Source organism: Lissotriton helveticus, chromosome 8, assembly GCF_964261635.1.
Source record: "Lissotriton helveticus chromosome 8, aLisHel1.1, whole genome shotgun sequence".
NCBI classification, from domain to species: Eukaryota; Metazoa; Chordata; class Amphibia; order Caudata; family Salamandridae; genus Lissotriton; species Lissotriton helveticus.
This window is the reverse complement of record NC_136069.1, coordinates 461,767,691-461,782,501: the sequence shown is the minus strand read 5'-3', so window position 1 is coordinate 461,782,501 and position 14,811 is coordinate 461,767,691. Positions and strand designations below refer to the sequence as shown.

At 44.4% G+C, this 14,811-nt stretch overlaps 1 protein-coding gene across 1 annotated transcript in view; it reads right to left on the bottom strand.

Annotated features, from left to right (window-relative positions):
- RB1 (RB transcriptional corepressor 1) overlaps nucleotides 1-14,811 on the bottom strand; it is a 1,127,005-nt gene that overhangs the window by 386,795 nt on the left and 725,399 nt on the right. The gene's annotated exons all lie outside the window — the stretch shown is intronic.

Sequence of the window (14,811 nt, the reverse complement as noted above, 5' to 3'; positions counted from 1 at the left end):
AAAAGGGGTGTACATCAAAAAAGTAAGGAGTAAGTTCAAGTCCCACTGTGGCATCACAAAACGTTTTAGTGGAAATAAATATAGCGAACCTTTAAAAATCACAGGTGATTTACATAAAAAAGGTGGAACCAGCAGGTGCAAAACAACAACGTAAGAGCCGACAAAAAGCCTTTAACAGTGTCCAAAGCAAAGAAAGGGTCAATCTTTTGGGTGCTGCACCATGCCACAAACATGTCTCAACAACTGGCCTATACTGATTTTGTAGAGAGACACCTCCTTATCAATTAGACATCAACTACCTCAGGAGGAAGGGCTAAGGCAGTGAACTGCTGCCACACAATCACAAAGCATGGAGATCCGTCACCACTGTAAAATTTGGTTGGAGTAGGGAGAGGGGTCTGCTACTGACCCAATCACAGTCCAGTAGCCACCACTACAGACGTTTTGCAGTCTTCTCTGAAATTTGGATATAACCTGACAGATTTGCTTGGTGCTGGGCCCACTAGGACTTGAGGTCCTAGTGCAGAGCCTGAACCTGCTTTCTTGTCTGTCTGACTGGCAGGATGTAGGAGGCCAACAATCACAGCCGCTTCAGAGTCATCTGCACTGAGATCCAGGACAGAGGCTGAAACATCAGGATCAGAGCCCAAATGTCCTGGACTCTCCATTTCGGGGAAAAGGCATGAAACCGTACCATATTCAGAATAGCACTGATTATAGGGAGCAGCTGCAAAGGAGTCAGGTGAGACTGTGACACGCTAATTGCAAACTCCCAATAATGTAAGAAGGTTCACCGTTATCTCGAGGTGGCTGCCAACGGTCTGGGGTGAGCCCACATGCAGCAGCCATAAGTGCTGCGGCTACCTCCATCACATTCGTGAACATCCAAAAGTAAGTGGTGTGGCCAAAATGGAGCACTGCAAACTGAAAATGCTCTTGGCCCAGTGTAAACCACAGGTAGCACCTGTGTGCCTTCAGGATAGGGCTACGGAAATGAGCATCCTCCAGGCTCAATGCTGCCATTCAAAATCCAGGGACAGGACCGACAGCACAAGGGTTAGTGAGAGAACTTAAATGTGTCCTTCCGCAGGAAGATGTTGAGAAGGCGAAGATCGAAAAGAGGATGAAGGCCTCTGTCCTTCGGCACAAGGAAGTGGCCAGAGTAACTCCCAGTTACTACTTCTGAAGCCGGACCCTGTCTCTGACCCCTTTGGAGAAAAAGGGCCTACTGCAAGATGGACAGATGGTCCTCTGTCAGCTGCCTTGATGATGGTGGAATGGGAGGTGAGGGGGAAAGAAATGGGAGGTGTAGCCCTGGTGCACAATTGGGAGGATTCACTTCTCTGAAGTGATGGTTTGCCACGCTTGAGGGAAATATAGAATCCTACTCCGGCTGGGTGGCTGTGAGCTAGCAACGAAACACTAAAGCGGTTCACAGCTACAGATGCTGGAGGGGCTGGGGACTGAGCTGCATATTGCTCCTGCTGTGCTAGTCATTGCCTTTGCATACTGTGGCATGACCATGAAAGGGCTGACAGGCCTCCTGGGCAGATGGAGGGGTCTGGTGCTTGTAAAATTGAAAGTCCGGGCCAAAGCCACTGAGCGTGAAATTGTTGTTGGAATTGTCTGGTGGGGACAGAAAAATGCAAAGAATGTACTGTGGCCCTGCTTTCCTTAAACCATTCTAGAACTGAATCTGCCTTGTCACTAAAGAGGCAAGAGCTGTCAAACGGTATGTCTATCAAAAATACTTGGACATCCCTGGAGAAGCCTAGAGACCTCGTCCAGGCTTGGCACCGAAGTACCATTCTGCAACCAATTGCTCAATCTAAGAAGTTTGGCGTGTCCATGTCAGAATGTATTACCAATTTGACTGCATTGTGACCATCCTGAATAGCCTGATTAAGGCACATTGGCATGTTGCCCGGAACAGCCGGTAAAACTTGTACCACCATGTCGCAGAGTATGGAAGTAGGGGCTAGTAGACAGATGGTGATCGCTGACCTCAGATACACTTGAACTCACGATCATGTGGGGTGGAAGGAAAGGCACTGGGATTTACCCTGCTGGTGGACACCTGAACTACCTAGTTCTCTGGAATAGGATGTTAAGTAAGGAATGCTCGGTCTCCTGACTCTTACTGATGGAGTTGAGCTACCGGCCTAATAAAAGGTGGTCCCGAACATGATTGTACCCAAGGGGATATCAGTGAGGGCCTCATTAGTGGTAAAGGAGGTTCTGAAGGTGCTTGACTAGACAGCACTAACTCGATCAGAACATTAGCCGTAGGTCTAATGCTTCCGCCTCTCTACGAATAACATTGGTGAAAGAGGGGCTTACCTCAGTGGCAGGGCCAGGAAGAGAAACCAGATCCATGTCTGGAGAAGTGTTCAGGCCCCTGGTCTCGCGTAGTTCTCCAGATCAATTTTCCTCATCATATTGGGGAATAAAATTCTTCCCTTCATCAAAGTTCTCGGTGTCTGAATTGGAGCAAAAGCGATTATGCAAAGTTTGGGTATGCAAAGGTATCAACACCAGAAGGATTACTGGTTGGCAGCAACCCATGGTGAGAGTTGGGAACTGCCTCGGCCGAGGTCATGGGGCATTCTGCTCGGAGCTGGACAGCAAAACAGGCTGCAAGTCCTTCTCTGGCACTGGCAAGGGTGTCGATGTTAGGGGCACTGGTACAAAAGGGGGTGGTGATGGACGGAGCATCTGAACCAATCAAACTCACCACCAGTCAACAGATCTGGGTTTAATCCATCACCGTTCTTTAGCCCACTCTGCCACCCCAGTTCAGACATGGCCATATGCAAATCAGTCTGACCCTGTGCCTCATGGGAACAGTCCAGCCCGAACTGCCAAGCCATGCCATCCCTGGACCGGAAACAAGCTTCCGAGGACTGGTTTCTGGCATTTCAGCCGTCTTCAGCCCGGCTTGCTTGAATCCAGTGGCAAAGTGAGCAAGGGACTCACGTCTGAGCATACCCTGCCAACTTATGGCGAAAAAAGTGGTACAGAGTAGGCTAAAGAACGGTGATGGATTAAACCCAGATCTGTTGACTGGGTGTGAGTGTTTGATTGGTTCAGATGCTCCGTCCATCACCACCCCCTTTTGTACCACTTTGTTCGCCATAAGTTGGCAGGGTATGCTCAGACGTGAGTACCTTGCTCACTTTGCCACTGGATTCAAGCAAGCCGGGCTGAAGACGGCTGAAATGCCAGAAACCAGTCCTCGGAAGCTTGTTTCCGGTCCAGGGAAGGCATGGCTTGGCAGTTCAGGCTGGACTGTTCCCATGAGGCACAGGGTCAGACTGATTTGCATATGGCCATGTCTGAACTGGGGTGGCAGAGTAGGCTAAAGAATGGTGATGGATTAAACCCAGATCTGTTGACTGGGTGTGAGTGTTTGATTGGTTCAGATGCTCCGTCCATCACCACCCCCGTTTGTACCACGATTTTAGGGGGACTGGCGCATAGGACAGGGTAGAAATCGAAATATGACCTGGAGCAGGTGTGCAACCCGATGTGTATGAGGGGCACAGAAGGTATAGAGGGCAAACCCACTAGGAGAAGCCCGACTGGAGACCCCTGTGTATCACTGGGTTCAGAAAACAAGGCAGAGGGTCCCGGTAAAGTGCCAAAAATGAAGGCAATGGAGGCATTCACTTGCTACGATGTTGCTGATGAAGCCAGAAACTCAGATTGCAGCGTGGTTAGACTCTGAATCAACACCAATAGCGATTGAGAGCAAGACTGTGTGGCACACTTGTGCCCTCTCTGGAGTACAAGACTGGTGGGAAGAGGGTAATTTACACTTTGAATTATGCTTTTTCTTGGACTTACCTGAAGATCTCGACCACGGTGAGGCTCTGCGGCCTTTGTATTCACTGGGTAAAGTCAAGTCAGGTGCTGGAGTAGTGCTCTGATTCCAAGCACCAAAGACACACTTTGTCAGGGTCAGTCACAGACACCTGTTAGCGACAGTCGCTACATGGTTGGAACTCTGCTCTCTTAGAGGGTTAACATTTACCCTTGCACATAGAAATTCTTTTTACAAAAAACAGCCAGGAAGACCAAGGAAAGGCTCTGGATCATCATCTGAAGGAGTTTAAAGAAAGGAATGGACACCATCGCACATGGGTGGTGCTTATATGTGGCTCCGCTTGTCACTTCTAGAGTGGAAGGATGTCGGCACAGATGCCACCTACTGACACACAGGTCATGTGGTTTTGCACTAGATGTACTATCTGCAACGCGTTTGCAGGCAGTTTGTTATAAATTCCATTTGAGTAAGAGTCACTTAAACTCTAGTGCTCGTTTTTGTAGAGCTGTAAACAATGAGTGCGAAAACAATAATGCACATCTTTTCAAGCAAATTCACACACAGTAACCACACTGGAAAGGTAGGCACTTGTATAGAAATGGAAACTCTTGAAGCCTATGCTCCAGAAAGTGTGCTAGGAGAGTTAACGGTTGAGTGCAGTGCTTAAAAAACAACAAAAAAGGGGAATTTGTGTCTTACATTATGGCCACACAAACCATGACAACAGTAAGAGCCAAAACAAGTGACAGAACTCAGACTGTACGGAAAAATATATGCGACTTTTATTCAGGCATCATGATGAAGGTCAGATGATGATGGGGAAAGTATGAAAGGCTGCTCAATGGTATTTTAGGCTGATTGCTCCTCAGCACAAGATCACAAGAAAGAGGAAGTGAGGATTCTCAGGGCAGAAAAAGAAGAAATACATTGTAGAAAATAATATTTTCACTTGGTTTCTGAATTGGATGAGGTTGGAAAGTTTTAGATATATTGGAAGCTTGTTCCAATGTTGGTATATTGACACTGATATTTTCTGTGGTCTCTGGATTTCTAGCCGGATGAAGGCATGTTCTGCTACTGACTGTCCCCTGCCGTGTGTAGCAGTTATGCAATTGCGCTCTCCAGTCTAGTGGAAAGTATGATGTGTCAGACTGACAGAGTATGATGGGTCTGCCTGGTGCTGGTGGTGAAAATCACCAGGAGACTGACAGAGCACTTGGCAACACTACTCCTGGTGGGACCTGCATAATGTACGTAACTGGAAACTGTGAAAAAATGGGTGCCTTCTGTTAAAATGTGAGCTTGTTGGCTAAACATAGTTGATATACCTGTAGTGGTGGACTATCGACTTCATACAGTCTCGGTCAGTGGAGAGGACCGTGGCTTCCACAGGCGAGCATGAAAAGCTGGTTGGAGTCTTTCTCTTCTGAGGAATCCTCAAGTAGCAAGGCGCTTTTGTTGATTTCTTAACACGATGGCCATTGAAGAGAATAGTTTAGAATCAGAGTAAAAGTCAAGGGACTCGGTGAAGTGCGCAAGTGAGGGAGTGAAGCACTGCAGTGCATGTTAAAAAGTCACGACTGTCTCATTTGTTCCACACTCTTCCACTTCATCTGCGTACTGAACCTAGCTACCTTAAATTTCGTAAGGACTTAAAAACTTGGTTGTTTAACCAATAGATTGTCCAATCTTTTGTTGCTGAATCTCTTGTGCTGCTCCTCTGCTTCTCATCTTGTCCCTAGTGCCGGGAAACCTCCGGGTAGCTGCGCGCTTTATAAATTTAAATATAATAATAATAATAATAATTTGTATGTATTCTCCTATGGAGAGGGGATCATTTTATCTTTGGTGGTTTCAGTTCTACCTTCGTGGTTTTTAAAAATGTGGCATGAAATGTTTATTCAGAAAGTCTGTAAAATATGATGTGACACATTAATAATTGCTCACTAATTACACTCCTCTTTTTCTATTTTGTACTTTGACAGGGATTTCAGCTATTATGCTTGCACAGCTCACGTGAGATTTTTTGTTGCCACAAAAACATGCCATATTTTAATGCTGCTTTTGGATTTGTAAACAATCATTTGAGAAATACTAACCGATTAAAGCGATTAATAATGTGCTGAGCCCGTTAAAGTCTATCTAGCGTGGATGTAATGTTATCTGGCCATTTCAACTGAAGACCACCTCAAATGAGGAAACCTTGAGAACGTTACACTCTGAAGTCACAAAGACTTTAGCTAATAGGGTCAGCAGCAGTGTGCATCTCCTGTACTGGTGAAAGGTGTACTAGATTTCACAACGATTAGGTTGGGCTGTGCTTGTATATTCAGCTTTTGCCTTAAGTGGTGTCGGGTTTCATTTAAACCTTCAAGTTATTTTGCCTGCTTGTTTTCTTTCCTGTTATGTGATACGCCGGCTGGAGGAACACTCCTAAGTCTGATGTGTGAAGGGCTCTGGTGTTTTTCCTATCTCCAGCTTGGCGACATCTGTCTGTTATTCCATCAGATCTAGGCCACGATCCTGTTTAGTAGCCATTACGTTTCTCTGCACTGTATCTATTAACGTGTTGGTGACTTGGGTTCTCTGGATCGGGACCCCATAATGGAACAAACATGGGTAAATCCAATACGTCTCTCCTATGAGACCTAGCAATGGTGTTGGAATAATTTTCAGAGTGGGGTTGCTGCTGTCAATGCTGTTGTTGTCAATGCTGTCAATGTTGTATCAGTGAAGTGTAGGGGCTGTAAAAAACTCTTATTTCAGTGTGTATTTATCATTTGTGCATTACACAAGTGAAGTGTCTTGGTTTGAACCTATTAAAATTCCCTCTACCTCAGAATTACAAATACAACAATGTGTCTCAATGGAACTTTTCTTGCTGACAATATATTTTGAAATGGTTGAAAAGGTCATTACAGGTATTTACATTTTATTGTGTTAGAAAATATGTGTCATTCTGTAGCTTTTCTTTCAATGCGTTCTGTACTCCTGCAAGACGTTTACTTATTTCACATTATAAAATTCCCCCCATTTGTCATCAAGGAAAGGAAAGTAAACACCCATCTCCTTGTTAAATAAACAGCAGTATGTCAGAATACACTGAATGACACTTTACCTCTGTCTTCAAACTCACACCAAATGCAACAGAATAAAAACAAAATGTACAGTCCTCTTTATGCCTTCAGAAAACCAGCAGGGCTACCTTGGTGGAGCTGCCGCAACACCCCCACTTCCGGTGCCCCTAAGACTGAAAGGCTATGGAAATTATTTTTAGCCATGCTGTGCAGCAAGGCTGAAAATAATTTAAAAAAGAAAAAAGGTGCTAAGACACAGCATTTTTATAGGCGCACGCCAAAACGGATGCACATGCCAACAAAATAAGGCGAGCATGGTTTTTGTATCTACCAACCCGAGATGGATTAGTACATACAAAGGTGCACCAAATTCACTTTTTTGATATAACACTAGTGTGCTTTCTTGATACAGTGCTAATGCGCTTACAAAAAGAAAGTGAGTTGGGGTGGGGTGCGGAGCAACATAGAGGGAGGGCAGGAGAAAGGATGTGGGTGGGGGAGAGAAGGTCAAGCATGTGACCAGTGCTTAATTTGTAAAATATTAAGTGCAGGTGCTCATATATTTTTATGAGACCACACCCACATCCATCCACGGCACCTCCCACTTCCTCCACTGGTCCCGCCCACTTACTCTATTGGCTCCATCCACATCATCGACTAGCACTTCTGAAAGCCAAGTGTAATACCCCGTGATTCCATGATATATATTGTGTCATGTCTAAAATAAATATAAATAAATTATATATATATATATATATATATATATATATCAAGACCTAGTTTGCCTGCAAGAAAGAGGAGCCCACGAGCAAGGTGAAGGTTTCAGCATTTAATTCTTTGTGGGAGCGCAGCTTGCGAAATGGATGCAAAAACAGCAAATGCAATTAAAGTCATGAAAGGTGTCTATGCTGTCATGGGGCATAATAAGTCAGAAAACCGATTTCGGTCTGAAATCTGTGTGCGCTGCCCTATCAGTTCTGATACTATCCGGGGACTGTAACCCTGAATTGCTTATCTCTCCATTTGTTGCCTCTCCTAGTTCAAACACAGTATGTAGCATCTCATTGTCTCCTATTGTTAATTGTATAGGTTCAGATGCTTCGACCCCCGCATCTGGTGGTTTTCTGTTGTACATCAAATGCCATTTTTTCAGCGTCAACTATACACATCCTTTTCTTTCTGTTTATGTTTTGCAGGAGGAATAGGAAGGGACTCTTTTCACAGTTCATATTATAAGATGTACGGTTCCTTAAACCTTTTTCTTCATAAGACTAGACCTCCAAAGGGTAAAAGATATGGAAAAGATTCTTAACACTTTCTAATTGAACTTCCGGTTGGTAGTCACTAGTATTGGCACAATAGAATATACATCAACTAACAATTTTGTTACAAATCACTGTCTGTTACATTTTTTGCACTAGGGTAATTTAGGGTTGTTTTGATTTTAGGATGAGAACTGCAGACCATTACTGGTTTGTTAACCCCTTCCATGCTCGTGACGGAACCGTTCCGTCACGAGCCACGGGTGGGCTGTGCTGGTGACGGAACGGTTCCGTCACGGCCCGCCCGCCACGCCTGCGCGGCGCGAATTCCGCGCCTGCGCTGACGTTCTAATGGGCGGGCGGGCCCGTGACGGACCCGTTCCGTCACAAGCACAGCTCACCTTAGGGCCGTGACGGAGCGGTTCCGTCACGAGCACGGAACCGCCGCCCGGCCCCGCCCCCCTCTTAGCGCTGCGGCGGAATAGCCGCCGCAGCGAAGGTGTTAAGAGACGAACTGGTTTATAGCTGGCGGCTGCCATTTATGAACAGGGGCACTAAAACTAGAGTATAGGAAATTCCGGCACTAGTCCGAGATCAAATAGAGACCTAATATACATGAGTAATAGGACATTTGTCCAACTATTAGGGGTACGGCTATATCAGGCATGCTATCCCATCCGATCCATTGTCCGACTGGCATTCTATAATTATAGATAAACAGGAGCAATAGCGGCAGTCCTTTAGGGCAAACAAAGCACTGGGGGAGTCATTTTTGCCTATACAAATAGTTAAGGGTAAAATTGTGTACCATATATTCCTTGAATAACTTATATTGGCAACATAAGTTCCCGCGAAAGAATAAGGAAAAGAATAGAAAAAACAGATAGAGAGATAAAATCTCCCTGTTGCTTTCATTGTATAGAAGCCAGGAGACAAACATACCTGTTTCTGCACACACATAGCTAAAGTGCTATATAGAACTCTAACACAAATGTGTAAGATGTAAAACTGTGTCTCTCTTTTTATAAAGAAATGTTTGTAAGAAGTGGCAAAAATACATTCAACAGCATGTTTATAAATGTATGTAATATCATGCCTGTTATGTACAACACCATTCCAAGATGGCTGACAAGCTTTAAGCTACGATTTGCGAATTTGCAGTACCTCTTTTATGTTTACTCAATAAACAGGAGGTGTGCTTTTTCAAAACTTTATTTATGCACAATGTGGTATACAAAAAGTATCGTGTGATCAAGAGACCGCTGGGTCTCGAAAAGCGTAGCGGTAACCAAGATTAAAATCTGGTGTTTCTACCCTCTTTCTGAGTGCGCATGGAATCGTTTTTGGAACTTTTGACATTTTTGATATATATGACCTAGTGAACAGTCACTATGAACACAAGAAAAGGAAAAAGGCCCCAGTTCTGGGTTTCTATCCGTGTATGAAGTGTAAGGCCTGTAGAAACTCACAAAAAGTAAAGGAGTATGAGGTACCGGGGAAATTGAAGAAGGTGACGATTCCGAAATTACTTAACTGTAATTCTGATTTCACTGTGTATTGCCTGGTATGCCCATGTGGTAAAAAATACGTGGGAAGCACCACGAAACAGACCAAACTCAGGATTTTGGAGCATATGAGAGCTATTAACTCGAAAGACCAGAGCTACCCTGTGGCCAGACATTATGAGAACGCTCATAAAAGCAACAGTAACTTGCTAAGCTTTTTCCATTTTGGACCAATTGATAAGAACAGAGAGAGGGGGAGACTGGGTCAAGAAACTGAGAACCTTGGAATCAAGGTACATAATTATGCTCCAAACAAAAAATCCGGGAGGGTTGAATAATGAAGAGGAAATGTGGGTGCATATAGGGTAAGATCACCACACAGGAAGATGATTCAGAGTGAAATATGTAAACCCCTTAAAATGGCTACTTGCAGCTAGAATGTAAGTTTCTGTATGAAATTAATGTCACATACTATATTTTGTATCGAAATAGCCCATTCAGGGCAGTATCACAAAATTAGATGTGACATAATCGGCACAATGACTTTGACTTAGGCCTAATAACTGTGAACCGAAATGTTAAATGGAGTGAGATATACTTGTGATTTGAAGAAGGCAATGCCCATCCAGGGCGAAATAAATGAGGCTATCCTGTAGGAAACACAGGACGTCTTTAATTGCTGGTAATGAATGTGATGAAATTGCACAAAATATAAAGTATGATTTGCTATGCTGAGAAATGCGCGATATCGCAATAGTTTCGGACACTTTAAGATGGCCACCATATATCAATGAAATGAATTGAAGTGCCCTTCTTTTATGTTTTGTTTTTAACCATGTGATAATGTTTTGAAGAAAACTTTATTTAAATGTAAAAACTAGTCTAACTCAGACAACACTGACGAAGGCGGCAACGCCGAAACGCGTTTGTTGACTGAATGAGTGTGCACGCAGGAAAATAAACCTGGAGTAGAGACTACAAGATTTCTGACTGGAGTGTCCTTAATTGCGAAGCAGTCCGTGGATATGGGAACTGTGTGTTTTTATATATTGACACACTCCACCGTGCGGTAAGGAGGCACCCGAGGGGAAGAGGAGCGACAGTTGGTGGCAAAGTGTTTCTGGAGATATATATATATATATAATATTTATATTATATATATATATAATATATATATATAATATATATAATATATATATATATATATATATATATATAGTCAAGTCCATCAAAGGTCTATTAGGCTTACACAGTCATCATATGCACTCTGACATCTCCAAATTCACAGCCCACACACTGGCTTTAGTGCCCAAGCATTGCCCGAATGTCTACTAACAACTACCATGTATAACCAAATTGCAATCACATGAGCTCTGATACCACCTCAAATATCCAAAGCAGCTCCATAATGGACATGGGTGTGAAATAATCTATCCTGCAGGACTATTTGGTTCACGGTGGTAGGTGGTGCAACATAGAGGGAGGGCAGGAGAAAGGATGTGGGTGGGGGAGAGAAGATCAAGCATGTGAGACAACAATGAGGAAGTACACAGGCAACAGAGGCTCGGCAGCAAAGAGGAAGCACACGGAATACGGAGGGCGGGTGGGGATGGTGCAGCAAACTGACAAGGGGTGGGGAGGCAATAACGGAAACAGAAGGTGAGCGCACAGGAAGCAAAAACGGCAACTTAGATGCGGAGGGAGAGGGGAGAAACACAAGTAAGAAAGAGGGTAAGAAAGAGGAACACATAGTACATAAGGTAAACAGCTGGAAAACTCATGCATTCTCGTACAACGATTAACCAAAAAGCAAAAAAGTAGCACCTGGAAAGGAAGCAGCGGGAGGACAAAAGTAATAGGTCCATGCTCCAGGGGAGGGACAAACAACAAAAGAGGAAGTAAAACCCTTGGAAGCGGATGAATAAGCAAGCAAGCAAACAAGAGTAACAAAATAAACCAATGGTACAAGAGTGGTCTTCACGGTATGGAAACAATATCTCCGCAGAATGGGGTGGTGGAATAAGCTGACCAGGGAAACCCCACTGTGGCATAATGGTAGTCTTCCGCAGCTGGATAATATCGGCATTTCAACGTTAGGAGATGTAATACGAGGCTTGACGTTGAAGTCGTTTCAAGATCTGCAACAAGAGTACCAGATGCGGAGAGACCAATCTTATAAATACCTCCAATTTCGGCATGCCATCCACCCTAGCTTCTTGGGACTAGACGCGCTCCCTGAATTCAGTCCGGTAGAAGCCAAGGGCTTCATGGGTGATTTGCAGGACCGCAAAATATCAAAGATATATTAGTCCCTGGTGACTCATAGCTCCAATACTTTGGATAGACAGAGAAGCATGGGCTGGGAAATTGGCCAAATTTATGGGGAGGACTGGACGGAAGCACTGGCTTCTCATAGAGAGGCAGCAATAACGATGCAATTGCGCCTAACTCAATTGAAATACCTTCACCGGGATTACTATACCTGGCTCAGGCTATGGAGGGCGGGTCTTGTTACATCCCCGATATGCCTGCGCTGTAGCTGCGAGAAGGGGTCCCTGAGGCACACTATCTGGCACTGTACAGCACTCACAAAATTTTGGAGGGGAGTAATGGCCTGTCTGGGTGAGGTTTTGTGGTGGGAGCTCCCTTTCTACCCCAGACTGGTAATCCTACACATTATGGAGGTTATAGGAGGCAACATCTACAAGAGGCACGTGTTATTGCTGGGGCTGACTTTGGCGAAAAGGTACATAGCAAGGATGTGGAAGGAGACAATTCCGCCCTCCCTCTCGGCTTGGAAGTTCAAGTTCAAGTTCAAGTTCAGGAATTTGTATAGCGCACTACTCACCCAGAGGGTCTCAAGGCGCTTGAGGGAGGGTGGGTGCATTACATATCGAATAGCCAGGTTTTTAGTTGCTTTCTGAAGGAGAGGTGGTTCTGTGTGAGTCGGATGTGAGTGGGGAGAGAATTCCAGGTCTTGGCTGCTAAGTAGGAGAAGGATCTTCCTCCCATGGTGGATCTGTGAATGTGCGGAATTGCGGCGAGGGCTTGATTGGATGATCGTAGTTGGCGGGTGGGTGTGTAGAAGGACAGTCGTGTGTTGAGGCATTCGGGTCCTAGGTCGTAGAGGGCCTTGTGTGCGTGGGTGAGGAGACGGAACGTTATTCTCTTATTGGCGGGGAGTCAGTGGAGATCCTTCAGGTGACCGGAAATGTGAGCCTGACGGGGAATGTCCAGTATGAGTCTGGCTGAGGTGTTTTGGATGCGTTGGAGTTTTTTCTGTAGTTTGGCTGTGGTCCCGGCGTAAAGGGTATTTCCATAATCCAGTCGGCTGGTGACCAGTGCGTGGGTGACTGTCTTTCTTGTTTCGGTGGGGCTAGACTTCTGCATGGGGTTAGAGATCCCAATATTCAAGGCCCGGGGTTGCCCACAAAAGCATACCAAAATTTGGAAGAGACGGGTGGACTATCGAGGCCTAGACCTGGACCCAGTGCCCCCGGTGGACTCATCAGCATCTATTGTGTTACGTGGGCCCTGGGGTAGGAGATTTGGGGGCAGTGAGGGACTGTATGTATGGGATTGGGGAATGCAGTGGCAAACAAGACACATTGGCGAGTTAATGCAACGAGGGGGTTTAATGTGTTTATGTTCCCTTGTTTTACAATAGCGATGACAAAGAAAATGTATAAATCAAACGTCAATGATAATGATTCGCAATGTCTACTATGGCAGACGTTTTCTGGGTTAAGGAGCTCTGCAATGTATGTGACTTGACACAATAAAATTTGTTAAAATTTTTTTTAAAAAAAGAAACCAATGGGCGAGCTCAAATCCCACTGCAAGCTAACAATATATCTGGAAACAGACAGTGTATGCACCGTCTTAGGTGAGACCTAAACAATTAGGATATGAAGCTATCATTTTATATTATTTTGCACTTTTTATAACGTCCTGCAAGCAGTTTAATAATATTTTTCCATTGCATGATTAATGCTCATGATGTACTCAACATACATATATAAGCTAAAAAGATAAAATCAATGCCATCAAGGGGCAGAGAAATATATCATGAAGTGAGAGTGTTATTGTGTTGTATTTTTTTGAAAGACAAAACTCCCCGATCTTGCATTATACAATCATTGCCCACTTGTAAAAGGCTGCACTTAATCTTCGCTACTATGTGGCATTTATGAAATCAGAGAATACTGACAGAAACTTGAGCAGACTGATACTTTATTTTGTGGGTTCATGGCTGCTATAACGGCTTGTCTAAACATCTGAACACTGATAAGATTACACTGACGGGGGAGTAACCGTCTGCGATGATAAAGTAGTACAGGACATAAGCATATAATATGGTGCAAAGTCTCTTGCTCTTTTTCACAAAGTCTGCATTTTGTCTCTAGAACTTGTCATTTCGGTAGGTGATCCAATGTTGGGAGCACTACACAGTAAAATGCCAGAAATCTATTTTTTATACATCTTTGATAATTTGCTCACAGGTGAGGCTGTTTTCTTTGAGTATTGTATGATAATAAAATCATCCATGCGTAGGAGCACTGGGACAGGGTGTCCTTATTGATGGTGGGGCCGAGACACTCTTGTTCACCACTTTCTTGAATTCGCTCCAGCTTGTTTTCGAGTTCCATAACTCAAGTTGTTGAAGATCGTCCAGACATACGCTTATATATATTGAGCATTGGCGGCTTTACCTGTAGCAGACTTTAATTTGCTCCATATATGTAGGAAAGTGCCCCTTTTGAAATGGTCACAGTCACTTTTTGCCTGGAATTTTGACTGGAAGTGCACTGGATTCCTACCAACCAGGCTCCCAGTGGCAGATCTCTTTCCCAAAAACTGTGCAATTGTACCCTAAATGGCGATATCTTTAGCATTACCTGTAAGTCCCGATAGTAAGCGGTGCCCCTGGTACATAGGGCAAGGACGCTAAAGAGGGGCCTGAAGGGCTGTAGTACAAACTGTGCCACTCTAAAGGGCCCCTCGCCAAATACAAACAGACTGCCACTGCAGGCTGTGTGTCTTGGCACAGACAAAAGTGAAAAAACAACATGGCACACATTGTGCCATGCCCACGAACACTGCATACAGTAAAGGTAAGTCACCCCTATGGCAGAACTTAC